The sequence below is a fragment of the Mytilus galloprovincialis genome, chromosome 3, assembly GCF_965363235.1.
Source record: "Mytilus galloprovincialis chromosome 3, xbMytGall1.hap1.1, whole genome shotgun sequence".
In the NCBI taxonomy this organism is placed as follows: Eukaryota; Metazoa; Mollusca; class Bivalvia; order Mytilida; family Mytilidae; genus Mytilus; species Mytilus galloprovincialis.
In genome coordinates, this window is record NC_134840.1 from 72,334,393 (window position 1) to 72,350,984 (window position 16,592).

General features: G+C 32.6%; 1 long non-coding RNA gene across 1 annotated transcript; it reads right to left on the minus strand.

The window, feature by feature from the left end:
- Nucleotides 1-1,678: 1,678 nt before the first annotated feature.
- Nucleotides 1,679-16,375, minus strand: LOC143068864 (uncharacterized). The gene is made up of 3 exons (XR_012976261.1): nucleotides 16,322-16,375; nucleotides 5,454-8,213; nucleotides 1,679-4,370 (listed from the first exon to the last, which is right to left on the minus strand). It is a non-coding gene; the product is annotated as an uncharacterized LOC143068864 (long non-coding RNA).
- Between the last annotated feature and the right edge of the window lie 217 nt (nucleotides 16,376-16,592).

Genomic DNA, 16,592 nt, shown 5'->3' on the forward strand with positions numbered 1-16,592 from the left:
TCTGACATGGGGTAAAATTGTTTATCAGGTCAAGTTCTATCTGCCCTGATATTTTCACATGGATCGGAAAACTCGTTGTTAGGTTACTGCCCTGAATTGACAATTTTAAGGAAATTTTGCTGTTTTTTGTGATCATCTTCAATATTATTATAGATAGAGATAAACTGTAAACAGCAATAACATTCAGTAAAATAAGATCTACAAATAAGTTTTACATGACCAAAATAGTCAATTGACCCCTTAAGGAGTTATTGCCCTTTATAGTTCAATTTAAACATTTTTCATAAATTTTTGTAAATTTTTAGAAAATATTTTCCACTGTAATTGCTGGGCCAAGTTCATATAGATAGAGATAATTGTAGCAACAAGAATGTTCAGTAAAGTAGGATCTACAAACACATCACCATCACGAAAACACAATCATGTCATGAATCTATCTGTGTCCATTGTTTAATATGCACATAGACCAAGGTGAGCGACACAGGCTCTTGAGAGCCTCTAGTTATGTTATACATTTCACGTGACTCTGTACTTATGTATCCCGTCATAATTTGAACCACACAATTATTTTATTTATTATTTTTACTTTTACTGTTAAGTCTGTTTTTTGTTATATCTACTTTACGTGACTCTGCATTTATGTATGCCGTCATACTTTGAACGACAAAATTATTTTATGTCTACCTGTGCGAATTTCAAACGCGAAATTTTACACCAGTACTGAAAACCTTCCATCAATTACGGGTAGACTTTACATAGATAAATAAATTCGTATAAGTTAAGCAAAATGAGGATGTTGAATCTGATGTATGCCTTTTTGTGCCTCTTCGTTACATTTGTTGTTTTTATAGTGATTAAGATGATAACACAATGTTGACTGCTGTACCCCTATTATTGACATTTTTACTCTTTGATCTTTGAGTATGTTTGTTTTGTTCACGCATCGTTGACAATGTAATGAAATTTGATGCGACTGTCATACAAGTGAGAGGTTTAGCTAGCTATAAAACCAGGTTCAATTCACCATTTTCTACGTTAGAAAATGCCTGTACCAAGTCAGGAATATGACAGTTGTTATCCATTCGTTTGATGTGTTTGGACTTTTGATTTTGGACTTTCCATTTTGAATTTTCCTCGGAGTTCAGTATTCTTGTGATTTTACTTTTTACCCTCCCCCTCCTTACCTTGGGCAGTGGTTAAACAGTACAACACAAGAACGAACTATAAAAACCATATACACACTATTACTTGCAGTAGTCATAACGAAAGACTTTCAAACCACCATAAAATCAGATTAACTTAAAGGTATACCCTTTAACGTTGCTATGTGCTGTTATGTTGCATGCTGTTTGGCTATATAATCTGATTTCAAACCTAGTGACCACAAAAATTAAGATATAAGCGCCCAAAATTTATGTTGTTTTTTTTTTTTTTTAATTTTTGAATATTAATCCAACTGGGTATTTATCTGTTAATGTATTTTGCAAAAGTCAAATAATTTCATTTAAGATGTGTGTATTGAAAAGGGGGACTTTCCCAAATCGAATTGACTTATACGAGATTAACAAAGCAAACTTAAAAGTAATGAAACGATATTACGACAATCTCCCCAAAAACAATAAATCAGCATAATTCTGTTTCTCAAATTTGTCCGTGAAATAAGAACTGTTAACAAAAATTCAAATGCAAAACTTTATTATCATCTAATTGAATCTACATCTAAACATGTGTTCTATAAAACTAGCAAGACAAAAAATAAAATAAGCACAGAACCATTCTATAGTTAAACATGTTACGGCTGCAAGATGCAATGGAACATGTCTAGTGTTCAGAATATATTTTGAAGATATTAAACTTTTTTATGACGATCTTCTTGATGCGTTTCGGGTATAAGAAAAATAGAAATTTTATACCATCAAGTGATGTCTGCTTCAGTTTTGAAACAAAAATATATATACGTCTCTCACTTTCGAATAATTTTTCCAAAACATTTAATACTATAACATGAGAACAATACATATTTTTCTAGTCTACCAACTGTGGTATAAAAGATTTTACCGGAATTGTTTACACGTGTACAATTATAACCATCTAGTTCAATATTAATTGTATCCTCCGAAAAAGATGGATATAGAACATTCTAATCATACTTTTTCAGTCATTCATTAAGAATTATTAAAGCCAATATTTCCATATAATATTTAGATAAAACACATCAGAGTGGACGAAATCAAAATACAAAGGAACAATATTTAAGGTAGAACTGTACAAAGATTTGTTCACCCCAATCAGGCAAATATTAAACTGATGTAATTTCTTAAACCCAGCTCTAAGTTTCATAAATTAGACACTAATTAGATTCTTTGTAATTCTTAAACTGGGTCCCAGATTATCACTTTCTTATTTCATTCTCTCATTAACCTTCAATTAAGTTTGCAATCTCATTTGATATCAAATTACTCAATCTAATTTGATATAAAAAATTACATAGTTTAAAGATAACTGGTCAAGGAACACAAATGGATGTGTCACAATTGAATGAAAGAGGATTTTCCAATTTGAACCTCATTAACCTCAATATAATTCACACATGTCCATGAGGATACTTTAGGAATGGTGATTAATCACAAACAATTAGATTTGACAAGTGAGAAAGCTTTACATTTCAGCAATTATAAGTATAAAAAGAAAATGCACACCCTATGCACCAAAACGATCTAGCGGGAGAAGTTATATCATTTTTGAGACTGCTGTAAGCCGGTTGCTACTGATATGGTCCACCTGGATAAAAATCAACCAATAAAAGTTTAATAACACATTGCATTGATTTTATTCCGTATTCATTTTAAGTACATGCCGCAATGTAATTTGCTTTTAACATTTTCCCCAAAAGTAATTTATTTATGATCAATTAGTGTGTCTAGAGGATTTCTATGGGTGATATCTAGAATTATGGTTCTCATTATCTTCTTTTTTTTCCTATAAATCCCCAGCTCAACCTCCTCCTATAACTTTTATTTTTATAGCTGATCAATGGCCATAACGCTATCAAATTATTCCATTGATTAAACCCAAGTACTGTCCACATATTCTTATTCATATCAGTTAGAAACATACATTTGTTTAAAAATCTAATTATCGTCATTGGATTTTGCTACCTTAATGATAAGACCAACACTCTGTCTTATTGAATACATGACACAGAAATACAAAGAAATACAAATGAAAAGGATTTTTAGATAACCAAATGTCACGGCAATACCATAAATATAAAACTAAAGATATTAATATTATAAACAAAAGATCACACATACCTTTGTTGGTATTTTAACTGCCAAAGCAATTAATTCATAATGAAAATATTTTACAGTGTACATATTTTATCTTTCCATTTATGAACCCACATATGTATGATTTTACAGGCTTCATTATACAAATTTGTTTTTTAGATACTGCATTTCTGTTTAAATATCTGAAGATAGGATGCATTTAAATGAATACAATTAATTTGTTTTTGTTAACACTATATGAATTAATAAGACATTATTTGACCAGAATTTGTCCACAAATTTTTCAAACCTCTTTACATAATTTTACAAAACAAGCACATTGTCTTTGATTCAGATTAACACTGCCATATGTTGCATGACTAAATGATGAGGGTTAATACCTAACATTGGTACTAAGATTTTAAATGTGGTATAAGCTAAAGAATTAAAAGAATGTTGCAGGAGTCAAACATGTTAAATATTGTTAGCATTCTATTTAAACGTTTAAAATATCTGATCGTTGGAATCTTTATTTTTATATTTGACTTTAAATGCGTTAATTGCAAAACACTATCTAGTCTACAGTTGTAAAGTTATCAAGTAACAAATATTTCTTTGAAGGTCTGGAGATTTTAGTAAAAAAACAAAAAAACAATCCCAAGTTATTCAAGGATAAAATTGAATTGAGTATAGATTGCTCCAAAATGTTCAACTTGGTATTGTTTCATTAGCCACAGAAAATCAGTTTTGTGCAATAAACGATCAATCATTTTGATATGATTATTTAGATCGTATCAAAATCGAATTCCTGTAAACTTTTCGGACAAATATTGTATTTAATGAATGGAATGTGTAAAGATAGTTGTCATATACTTCTCAACGATATTATAAACTCTATTCTACATATATGAAGGAATTTGATATAGATTGAAAAAAAATGAAATTATCATCTAATTAATACTAAGGAAATAAAATAAACTTATTTACATTTCATAAAATGAAATCATTTTCTTTTGCTTAATCATACATAGTCAAAACAGGCTTTAGGACATCAAAATCCGTAATCCGTTCGTCTAAATTGGTCTTCTTCTTAGTTACTTCCTGTATAAAAAAGATAAATCATATAAAAACCTGTAGCAAAATACAATACAAGGGCTTATTTATTTAACACAATCTTGAACGATTGTATTAGGTTTTGGATTTCCAAATACTAGTTGTTTGGCGTCGAGAAAAATAGACTTGGAAACATGCAATGCATGTGATCGCTTTCTCTTTCTCTTTTATTTACTACTTGTTATGTATATCAAATCATTATAAGAAAAAAAACAGAAAAAAAAACACCAAGATACATAAATTAACTATGATTATACTTATTTGTAAATAGTTTTTACAGTAACAGGGCATGTTTACACTTCACTTTAAAATTAAATTAAATTCTTGTTTTTTTTTTTTTTTGCGGGTTAAACCTGGTTTTCTAGCTATCTAAACATTCCACTTGTATGTCAGTTTTTTTTATATAGTTTAAAAGGTTAATGTGACAATAATTGTTTTTCATCTGCCTAAAACAGTCGGTAAACATACATCACAGACACACAACAAAACTGACTAAAACTTAATCTTAAATGCGTCCAGAAAAGTATGTATATGATAGAAATAACTTATAATACTAGTAGAGGCTACGATAAAATTTATGTAAGCCGGGTCATCGCTTCGTATACAAAAGACTCACCAATGGCGTAGATCTGAAACCGATTGATATACTTGTAAATTGGGCATATCATACCAATGAAAGAGTCAGAAATCAGTAAATGGAAGGTATCTTATAGAATCGTCTAGTTTCAAAGTTGTAATAATTTGAATGAGATAATTCATACCGTTGGTTTTCCCGTTTACATGGTTGTACACTAGTTATTGTTGTGCCATTTATAGCTTGCTGTTCAATGTGAGCCAAGGCTCTGTGCTAGAGATAGTACTATTACCTATGATGGTTTAATTTTAAAAATTGTGACTTAGATGAAGAGTTGTTTTATTAGCACTCATATCACATTTTCTTATGTCAATATGCAAAATAAAAATTCATTGTATGAATTGATAATAATCGTTTTGCCATTCAACGTTCATAAAAATAAATGTATTAATCAATGTATGAAATAAGGTATTATCTAAAGGAAATACGATACTCACCCAAGTATAAGTTTCATTAGCCATCTTGCATAGCCATGAATTCCACTTTTGTCATCCAATTGTCTGTAATTGATGTTCAAACCAAATTTGAAAGCCAACCTCAATGGGAAGAAACCAGCATGCGCAAGTGTATGGGATGATATGATCTCCCTGCCTACAACCTGTACTGGACTAAGAGTACAGTAACAACTGACATCAACGTTATCCACCAGTAGACGCCCACTGTACGTCAATGGAGCATAAATTCCACTTCTCTTTACTTTGGCTATGGATAGAATAACAGCCATGGTTACCGTTTGGTGGTTTTCGTAATTTACGAACACGCTAACTTCATCTCCTGGTCTTAAAGTGGAAGCATATTGCGGTTTTCGGCTCTTTCCAACAAATATGATATGTTCTAGAGTCAGTGTAATTTTGCCATGGTCATGAACTATCTCAAGAAATGTGAATTGACCATCCCTTACTTGATGAAGCCATGCAATTACTTCGTCTTCACCAAGTGATCCATTGATGTCCACTGTAAGGAGTTTGTCACCAACTGAGAGATCCTTCATTCGTTTACGCTTGAGGTTGTATAGTACTACACATGAATCTTCATGGAAACAGCCTCCACTGTCATTAGATGCAGCAGTATTGGTCCTATTATCTTCTTTTGGTGGTTCATAAGTAAATCGACCATGTAGGGCTAAATTCATTGCTATTTGCATCTTTGTTCCCTTATCTTTACTTACTTCAGATACAAGATGGTGAATTGGAAAAAGGTCAAGAGAATTCCAAAGAGGAACCGGTGAATATTCCAACGACTGTTTCCATGCAATCCAATCATTTTGTTCTATGCTTTCCAAAGATGTTTTATATGTTTCTTTATTTCCACCGCTCCAGTTTAAATATAATGAGTGAATGGTGGACAAACTGTTCTTTATGGTACTGTGTTTGTCTTCTTTCAAAAAATCAATACTTGCATCCCTTTGAAGAAAAGACATTTTCATTGCCAATGCAGTTTGTGCATCTCCAATAGTGCTGTTATTAGACTTATCTTTCACTAGAGTAACCTGACCGGTTAATGATCCTCCAATGTAGGCACCAGTGATAACATACATTCCCCATTTGTCAAAGAAAGCTTTCCATTTCATTACATTGCTCTCATTTTTCAAGTCATATTTTGCAGGCAGAGCTACGACATCACTTTTGAAATCTTCAGTGATTTTAAATGGTGATTTGACTTCTACCTTTTGGATCCGTTGTTCAACTGAGAAGGACGATTTATCTAACGTTTGAGTTGTGGCATTGCTGGTTTCACTGCTATTATTGTAACCGTTCCGTACCTGCAAATTGAAGGCTCCATAGTTGATGTCTCCACCTAGATCTATTTGCAATTCTCTTAACCTCTGATTCACATAATCCTTTGAATCTTTAATCGATTCACATTTAATTACAAAAGATGAGCACTCTTTCAGATTAACATTTGCAGGAAGTCCATATTGACAATTGGCATCCTCTTGCATAAGCAATGGGGAAAACTGACAAGCTGAATCTCTGAAAATGTTATAACCCTTTCCGATATGATAGTCAAAACCAGCGCTCTGTTCATAAGATAAGCAAAACACTTCTTTCAATACTTTTTGCATCCCCATGTTTATCCTCATCGGATAAAATTTGGTCATTAATTTGTTCATTGACAAGCTCTGCAGATCTTTTGTTTTGTATATATTAAGGTCTCGAAATCTTAGTTGAAGATTTAGGACATCATAGTCAAGTTCTTTCGTGTTTTTCTGATTTTTGTAATTATCTAACATGGTATTTACCTCCGATGGCAAGACCATTACTTCCGACTGGAGTAGAGTGGCATGCATGATTCGGCAATCTTCCATTGTAACATCTGAAGAATTAATTATACGTCCCGGCCTAACTGCTTTGTTTATTCCAGGTCTAAAACAAACTGCAACTGCCTCATGCCCTATTTCATCGTTCGCTCTGTTCAAGACTCTTTCACATGCTTGATATAATATCTTTGGCTGCTTATCACCGTTTGGTAGTAGATACCAATCACCGCTCAGTACTAAATCGTTGTCTATCGGTTTGTTTTCCTGTATAACAATCTCTGGATTGATTCCCAAATGGAGATTAACTATAGCCTGCACCTGCTTTTTTTTTATTTCTACCATTTTTTCCCAAATTATTCGGTTACGGGCTAATGCCGTTGCATGAGTAAGAACTACTACAACATTTGGATTGCGACAATCAATTGCATTGACCTTTCTTATGCCTCTTAGAACCCTCGCAAAATTAGTGTTTTCGCCGTCTATTCTGTTGTCATTAATTCCAAGTATTATCATGACCAAATTTGGATATCTGTTTCTGATCTGCGGATGTGATGTCAGAAAATATTTTATAGACATAATGTTTTTCGCATCCTGTTCTAGACCATTAGTATCACAGAACCCAGGAGTATCTACAATTGATAGCTTCAAATCAGGGATTTTCCATTCAGCTGATTCTAAGTTAACTGTATATTCAGTTGTGGAGCGTGTCTCTGATCGGACTTCACTTGTACTTGCAACATCAGTTTCAAACAAATAATTAACTGTTGAACTTTTACCAGCTCCACTCAAACCAACCAGTAATATGAAAACTTGATTTGGCGATCGTTTCATTTTCATTGCCGTATCAGCCATCTTCATAGCAGGGTGAAGCTTACCTCTTAGAAATAAATCATGTAGCTGTTTTTCATTTTCTGGCAGGGACATCCACTCTTTTTTCCTTAAAGATTAAATATAGATTATTAGCTTCTTATTTTCAAACAAGTTAAATAACAACGTTTATAAGAGTACAGATACTGTGGAATACTTTTTTTCTATCATATCAACGATCTCTTCGTTCGTTTGTTCGAAACAGTAACTATAGTCCTTACCAGTATATAGTTTTCATATTTATCTGTTTCTAAATGTATGGTGTATTTTTCTATTTTGTTTTAACCAGAGTGATTTCAACTTCTCCACAACACAGTCTTTTGCATATCTACCTTATTTAAACCCAACTTTTCACTTGCTTTATAAAAGATCTTTACAAACAGATTCACATTTGGAGTAGCAACTTATAAACTTAATATTTGTTAAAACAAATAGGTCTTCCCTATTGCTTGTTCATGTTTCGTCTTCGAGAATATCAACTACCCAAATCCTCATTTATGTATAGACGTGGAATATGAATGGTAAGGTCATTTTACTGTAAAAATTCTGTTAATACATTTTGAATTATTCGAAAAGTTGGATTTTATTCACCCAGTATAAAACAAGGAGATTGGTGTGATCTATAGGTCAACCAGACATAGCGTTCTTTTGGTCAACTTTGTTTTAGATTTTACCTACCAACTGTCTGGGGTAACACATCAAGAGCCTTGTATCTTTAATAACTATGTATACATAGTCTTTTTTTGATGTAATATACGATCAACCATCTTTACAATTGGCGGCTTATTTCATAGACGAAAAATGTGTGGGGAAAAACATTAATGTGTGTAAAAAAATGGTATCTGCATTCTTAATCAAATAGCATTCTATCGGATTTTTACCTGCCTTTTACACTTTAAGTGGTAGACAACTGTTTCAAAGGCCATGTTTGCACTTTCACCTAGCAGATATTAAAAATAGGAACAATCGTTTATGTTGTTTACATTTGTCTACGAGAATGATGCAGCAGCATCTAAGAAAATTGTACACGTTTGAGTCCACCAAACATTTAATTCAATTATTGTAATGTTTTAAAGATTCAAAAATCATAAGCAGAAAAAGTAGAAAATTTATATTTGAACATGAAATGCTACAAAAAATAAATGATACTGGGTAATTTCTCTTCATACCATTGAAGTAAAATATTTAAAAGATTGGAAAAAATAAATTGAGAGCAAAAGGACAAAGAAATACAATTATAATTGTTCTGGACTTCGGTATCATGGTATATATGCTGTACGTGTTTGCTTTTCAAATACAAACGGCATTTTTTGTAGAAGATATGATCAGTTCAATCATCTCAGTACAAGCACATATATAATGAAAGACTGTTGTTTTGTTCAGGGGGAAGATACATTGACTTTAGCATATGTTGACTTTGATGACAGGGTGATTGTATACTCTTAGGGAATGAAGCAAATGTTACGAATTATTACGCTGCAATGTCAATGTAGTAACTGATAGTAAATAAAAGCAACAGTAGTCTACCGCTGTTCGAAACTCAAAAATCCATGGACAAAAAACAAAATCGGGGTAACAAACTAAAACTGAGGGAAACGCATTAAATAACGGAGGAGAACAACGACACAACATTAAAATGTAACACACAGAGAAACGGACTAAGCATTAGCCAAAATCCTATGAGAATAACAAATATAACATCAAAACCAAATACATTAAGTACCGTGACACGTCTTATTGTAATGTGAATTCACACTAAAAAATAAGAGAAAACAAACGACACAATGGAAACACAACGTAAAATGTAACACACACAGAAACGAACTATAATGTAACAATGGCCATATTCCTGACTTGGTACAGGACATTTTTAAAGGAAAAAATAGTGGGTTGAACCTGGTTTTGTGGCATGCCAAACCTCCCTCTTTTATGGCCATGTGAAATATAACATTAAAATGACAACACAACATTACAGGACTACAATATAAATAAATAGAACACAATTAACAAAGAAACACACGAATAATAGCTAACAAAGGCAACAATTTTATTATTTTAATACGCCAGAAGTGCATTTTGTCCCCACAAGACTTACTAGTCGCCAGTGACGCCCATATACGAAAGTTTGAAAGCCGAAACAAGTACAAAGTTGAACAGCATCGAGGACCAAAAGTTCAAAAAAGTTGTGCCAAAAACGGCCAGGGTTTTCTGTTAGGTACCAGAACATCCCTATTATTTAGAATAATTTATACTTTTGCAAACAGTAAATTTAAAAAAATGACTATACAAAAGATATACATGATAAAACTGAAGTATTAACTGATTACAGGAAACACCCGAAATACATTACATAACCCGACAAATTGCAACACAAAAAAAGACACATCCGAATAAGTTAAAACCTCAACGCCAAGTGACGTCATATTATAAATTGTAAAAAATGACAAAAAATGACGTCACATTTGAATTTTTAAAACAGATCATAAAAAAATGAAAAATGACATCACATTTGAATGATTAAGATAGAATTAGGATTGATTTAAGATTATATTTGTACTAAATACTGATATTACATTTAATAACAATGCACATTTCAATACTTATTAATAGCAAACTAAGGTAGCAATTAACTATATTATATAGCTATGTCCGGTATGTTTTGAATCTAACTTCAAAGGTAAAACATCGTACAGATTACGTTGAACAAAATCAAATCTAATAAATGGAGGCGGTGATTAATTTTCTTTACCATAACACATGAATATAATAGAAAAGACGTCAACACAATTGACAAAATCCGATGAGAATTACAAATATAACATTAAACATTTAAACTAAATACATGAATTTGGGATAGAAAAGTACCGTAACACGTCTTACAGTAATGCGAATTCACACTCAGCAAAACAGTCACAATCGGGAATAAGTCACGTTTGGTAATTAAAAGATTAGACGACGTAATGACAAACCACAATCTACCATGTGGTAAAAATGTCCTTAGCTAGTTTGGTCAAAGACACATCTTATGGATCCACCAATTCGTGATGGTGTCCATAAAATTTACGGAGTGTCAATTTTAATCTGTCCTCCTCATAACTTTGTTGGAGCAGTTTCTGTGTAAGGAGCACACTCCTGTATATGAAGTCAGTATAGTGTGAACAAGCACGAGAATAACGTATCAATTGTGATATGTAAACATCATACGACTAGGCAGAGGGTATGTTACTGCTGAGAAATGGGAAATTGATAATTGGGAAGTTGAAATCGTGCCGTTTATCATAGATTTTCGTGTGAAGTCGTCCATCTGTGTCAATATTGAGGAAAAGATCAAGGTATGAAGCAGTCCTTCTGGTATCAGTAGTATCCTTAATTTCAAGTTTACTGGGATATATGAGATGTAAGTATTGCCTGAAATATGGGTTATTCAATGATAGAACATCATCAATATATCGGAAAGTAAAGTTGATAATGGAAATGGGGAATGTGTAGTCCTTTTATAAATAATAATGTACTTTTGTTACCCAATCTAACATCGATCGGACTCGGACTTCTTTCAAACTGAGTTTTATTCTACGTATTGCTGTGTGAATGTTTAATCCACATTTGCTAAATGTGCTAAATGTGCTAGATGAGTCTCTTGTAGACGAAACGCGCGTATGGCATCAATATAAAATTTTAATCCTGGTAGATGATGATATAAAAAAGAAGATGTGGTATGATTGCCAATGAGACAACTATCCTCAATAGACCAAAATGACACAGACATTAACAACTATAGTTCATCGTACGGCCTTCAACAATGAGCAAAGCCCTTACCGCATAGTGATCTATAAAAGGCCCCGATAAGACAATGTAAAACAATTCAAACGAGAAAACTAACGGCCTTATTTATTTAAAAAAATGAACGAAAAACAAATATGTAACACATAAACAAACGACAACCACTGAATTACAGGCTCCTGAGTTTATTTCCTATACTTAGATTTTTCAGTTTTACACGAGAAACCCACACCAGAATTGACTACAAAAAGGATTTGTTTGTTCCCTATGAGTAATTAACCTTTTTTTCGATGGTGATGTTCATTTGGCACCATCTTACGGTGTTTATATACCTCGTTTCCTATGTTCGTATCTGTTTTGACATATTGGATTTTAATGAACATTATCTATGTATTAGTGGTAAATTATTAAATCATGGATTTCGCTACCACAAGATACTAAAAAACGTTGCTAAATTCTTCCATTGTATCAAATTTTTTTTTCAAACGGCATAGAACATCCTCGTTTTATGGAGATGTTGTTCCCTTGTCACCATCTTATGGTGTTTATATATCTCAACTTGTACGATTCGCTCGTGTTTGTAACAACGTATTAGATTTTAGCGAGAGAAATTTATGTATTACTGAAAAATTATTACACAAGGGTTTTTGATATCACAAACTAGTCAAAACATTTACTTATTTTTATCATCGGTATAAGGAAATAATTCGTAAATATAACTCAACATGCAGACATCTTATACGTTCAGGTAATTCACATCCAATTCTTTACAAAGCACAAAAATTTCAGTATTCACCTCAAAAGCTTACAAAACTTTTAAATAGACTTATTAAGAAGGGATATAGTTACGATACTGTTGTCAGGTCATTAAAGATTACATATTTTGGCTTTAATATTGATTCACTTATAGGGTCTATAGAACTAAACACATTTATTTAAAAAAACAGTTGTTGGCATGACACGGGTTATGTTCTTCTCTTATATTTCATGATAATATGATAATAAACCCCTAACGGGAGGGATTGTGCCTGATATTCATATAATGAAGACATAATCTTTCAATCAGTTTGATTTAGGTCTGGAGCTGGTATGTCAGTTAACTGCTAGTAGTCTGTTGTTATTTATGTATTATTGTCATTTTATTTATTTTCTTTTGTTTCATCTTCTGACATCGGACTCGGATTTCTCTTCAACTGAAATGTAATGTGCGTATTGTTTTGCGTTTACTTTTCTACATTGGCTAGAGATATAGGGGGAGAGTTGAGATCTCATAAACATGTTTAACCCCGTCGCAATTTTGCGCCTGTCCCAAGTCAGGAGCCTCTGGCCTTTGTTAGTCTTGTATGATTTTTAATTTTAGTTTCTTGTGTATAATTCGGAGTTTAGTATGACGTCCATTATCACTGTACTAGTACACATATTTTTTAAGGGGCCAGCTGAAGGACGCATACGGGTACGGGAGTTTCTCGCTACATTGAAGACCCATTGGTGGCCTTCGGCTGTTGTCTGCTCTATGGTCGGGTTGTTGTCGCTTTGACATTTTCTTCATGTCGTTTTTCAATTTTAACAATAGTATACTGGTGTTTAAAAGTCGTAAATCGATTGAGAGAAAACAAATCTGGGTTTCAAAGCAAACCTGAGGGAAACAGATCAACTACAAGAGGAAAACAAAGGACAACAGGGCCACCGAAATACAATAAGAACAAACGTCAACACACATAAAAACGAACTATTTGATAACAACTGCTATATTCTTTGCCGACCGTTCGCGGGCTGTACAGCGAATTGTTAAAAATCCCATTTTCATATTCCTAACTTGGTACATGGCATTTAATGAGACAAAATTGTAAGTTGAACATACTGAAATGGCAAGCGAAACCTCCAGCTTTATAACAATGTTTCAAAAGTAATTGCTGATATGAGACAACTATGGGACAGAAATACAGCGCAAACATAGGCAGGAACATTCCTAACAGACAAATGCACAAACAAATTATTTAATTAAGAATTGAATGCTTCTTTTTGTAACCTCATTGGGGTGTAAAAGCGTTGGCCGAAGTACATTTTTTATGAAGCGCGGAAGTGCTTCATACTAAAAATGTGCGCACGGTCAACGCTTTTACAACTTTATGAAGTTACAAAAAGAAGCATTCAATACGTATACATTTTACTAGCAATGATCATGAAAACACGAACTTTATTATTGTTTTATTTTATTCACCTGTTCACTTTATTGTGGGACCACGTGTTATCATGAATGAAAAGTTTTATTGAGCAATGAAATTGCTTACGGAATAACACGTGATGTGCAGCTAGCCAATCAGAATAAAGTATCATAATGAAACATACATCTAATGTAATTATTAGTCGACACAAAATACTAACCACAGAACAAAGAACATGATTCATCAACACAACAGGGTATCAAAAACAGTGACACGCTTACGTTACTAACCTGCAATCTCGAAATTTATACAATTATTTTCACAATATTTGTCTTAAATATTTTCGTGACAATGATGATAACGAAGGGCATTTTTTTTTTAACTATTTTGGCTACAAACGATAAGAATAACAGATTATCCTACCGAAACCATAACATAATCATCAAACATGAATAATTGAATAATGGATGTACAAAACATCAAGATACGCCGCACAGCATTGCAAATTCAGGTTCAGAATAACCGCCATATTCGAGAATAAGACAACGTTGGCATTGAAAGTTAATTTTATAATTATTTGTACAACAAACTACTAAGTATACGACATACCACATTATTCAATCGAAATCATTACCCAAAAACATATAAATACATGAATGTTGGATGTAAAAAATACGTCGTATAGCAATGTAAATTCACTGTCAGTGTAACAGTCATATTCGGGAATACCCCACGTTCGGTAATTAACGGACAGACGACATAGATGCTTACACCAAATCTTAAACGTGGTAAAAATATCATTTGTTAGATTAGACAGAGACAAATTGTATAGATCAACCAATTCGTGATGGTGTTCATAATTTTACTGAGAGTTGTTTTTAATCTTCCTCCATATAACTTTGTTGAAGCAGTTTTTGTGATAGGAGTACAATCCTGTGTATGAGGAACCAAGTAAAATCACATAAATACTGAACTCCTAGGAAAATTAAAAACGAAAGTCCTTAATCAAATAGCATAATCAAAAGCTCACACACATCAAACTACTGAATAACAACTGTCATTTTTTTTGGTCCTATACCAAGTCAGGAAAATGGCCATTCTTATATTATAGTTTGTTTCTGTGTGGTTTTTAGGGTTTTGTTTCTGTTGTGTTGTAGTTCTCTTATTTGATGTGTTTCCCTTATGTTTAGCGTGTAACCAAGATTTGTTTTGTTTTTCTCAATCGATTGATGAATTTCGAACAGCAGTCTACTACTGATGCCTTTATTCATATTCCTGACTGGTACATGCAAATTTTAATGTAGAAAATGGTGGACTAAACCATGATTTATAGATAGCTTAGCCTCTCACTTGTATAGCAGTCGCATCAAATTCCATTATATTGACAACAATGTGTGAACAAAAAACAAACATATGTTATAGGTACACATATCAAAATAGGGGTACAACAGTCAACATTGTGTTATAATATTAATCACTATAAAACGTGAAGTCTATTTAGTTTGAACATGCATGAGCATAACGTATCAATTGAGATATATACGCACCAGATGCTACGGTGTAAAATACTTAGAGAGGATAAAATATTAAACAATTCAAACCGGAAACCCAAATGGCCTGAATTGTGAATACAAAGAAAGGTTTGTTTAAAAAAATTGATCCTAAAACAGTTGCGTCCATTAATTCAAGATACTCTTGATTTTGTAAAGCTGTCAATGTTTGCACATTACCTTTATTGTATTTGCCTTACTTTTTATGCCCCACCTACGATAGTAGAGGGGCATTATGTTTTCTGGTCTGTGCCTCCGTTCGTCCGTACGGTTAAAGTTTTTGGTCGAGGTAGTTTTTGATGAAGCTGAGGTCCAATCAACTTAAAACTTAATACACATGTTCCCGCTGATATGATCTTTCTAATTTCAATGCGAAATTATAGTTTTGACCCCAATTTCATGGTCCACTGAACATAGAAAATAATAGTGCAAAGTTCAGGTTAAAGTTTTTGGTCAAGGTAGTTTTTGATAAAGTTAAAGTTACATCAACTTGAAACTTAGTACACATGTTCCCTATGATATAATCGTTCTAATTTTAATTCCAAATTAAAGTTTTGACCCCAATTTCACGGTCCACTGAACATAGAAAATGATAGTGGGAGTGGGGCATCCGTGAACTATGGACACATTCTTGTTATGAGTAAATTACATGTCAAAAGTTGATAAATGTATATATATCCTACCTTGAGTTTGCCATCTTTAATTTGCAATTATGTATTCAAAAGTTCTGTTTCTACAAAAAATCCAAAAAAAAAAAAAAATCAAATCAATACAACCTGATAAACTTTACTACATACACTTTCTATAGAAAAATCCCATACACTTCTTTTCACGGACTTGCAGCTGTTTAGTTTTACTAACATAGAACAAACTTTGGATTAATTAGTAATGAATAGCTTTTGTTATATCTTTTTATATAGTTAATATGAAGACAAAGATTACAATCTACATTTA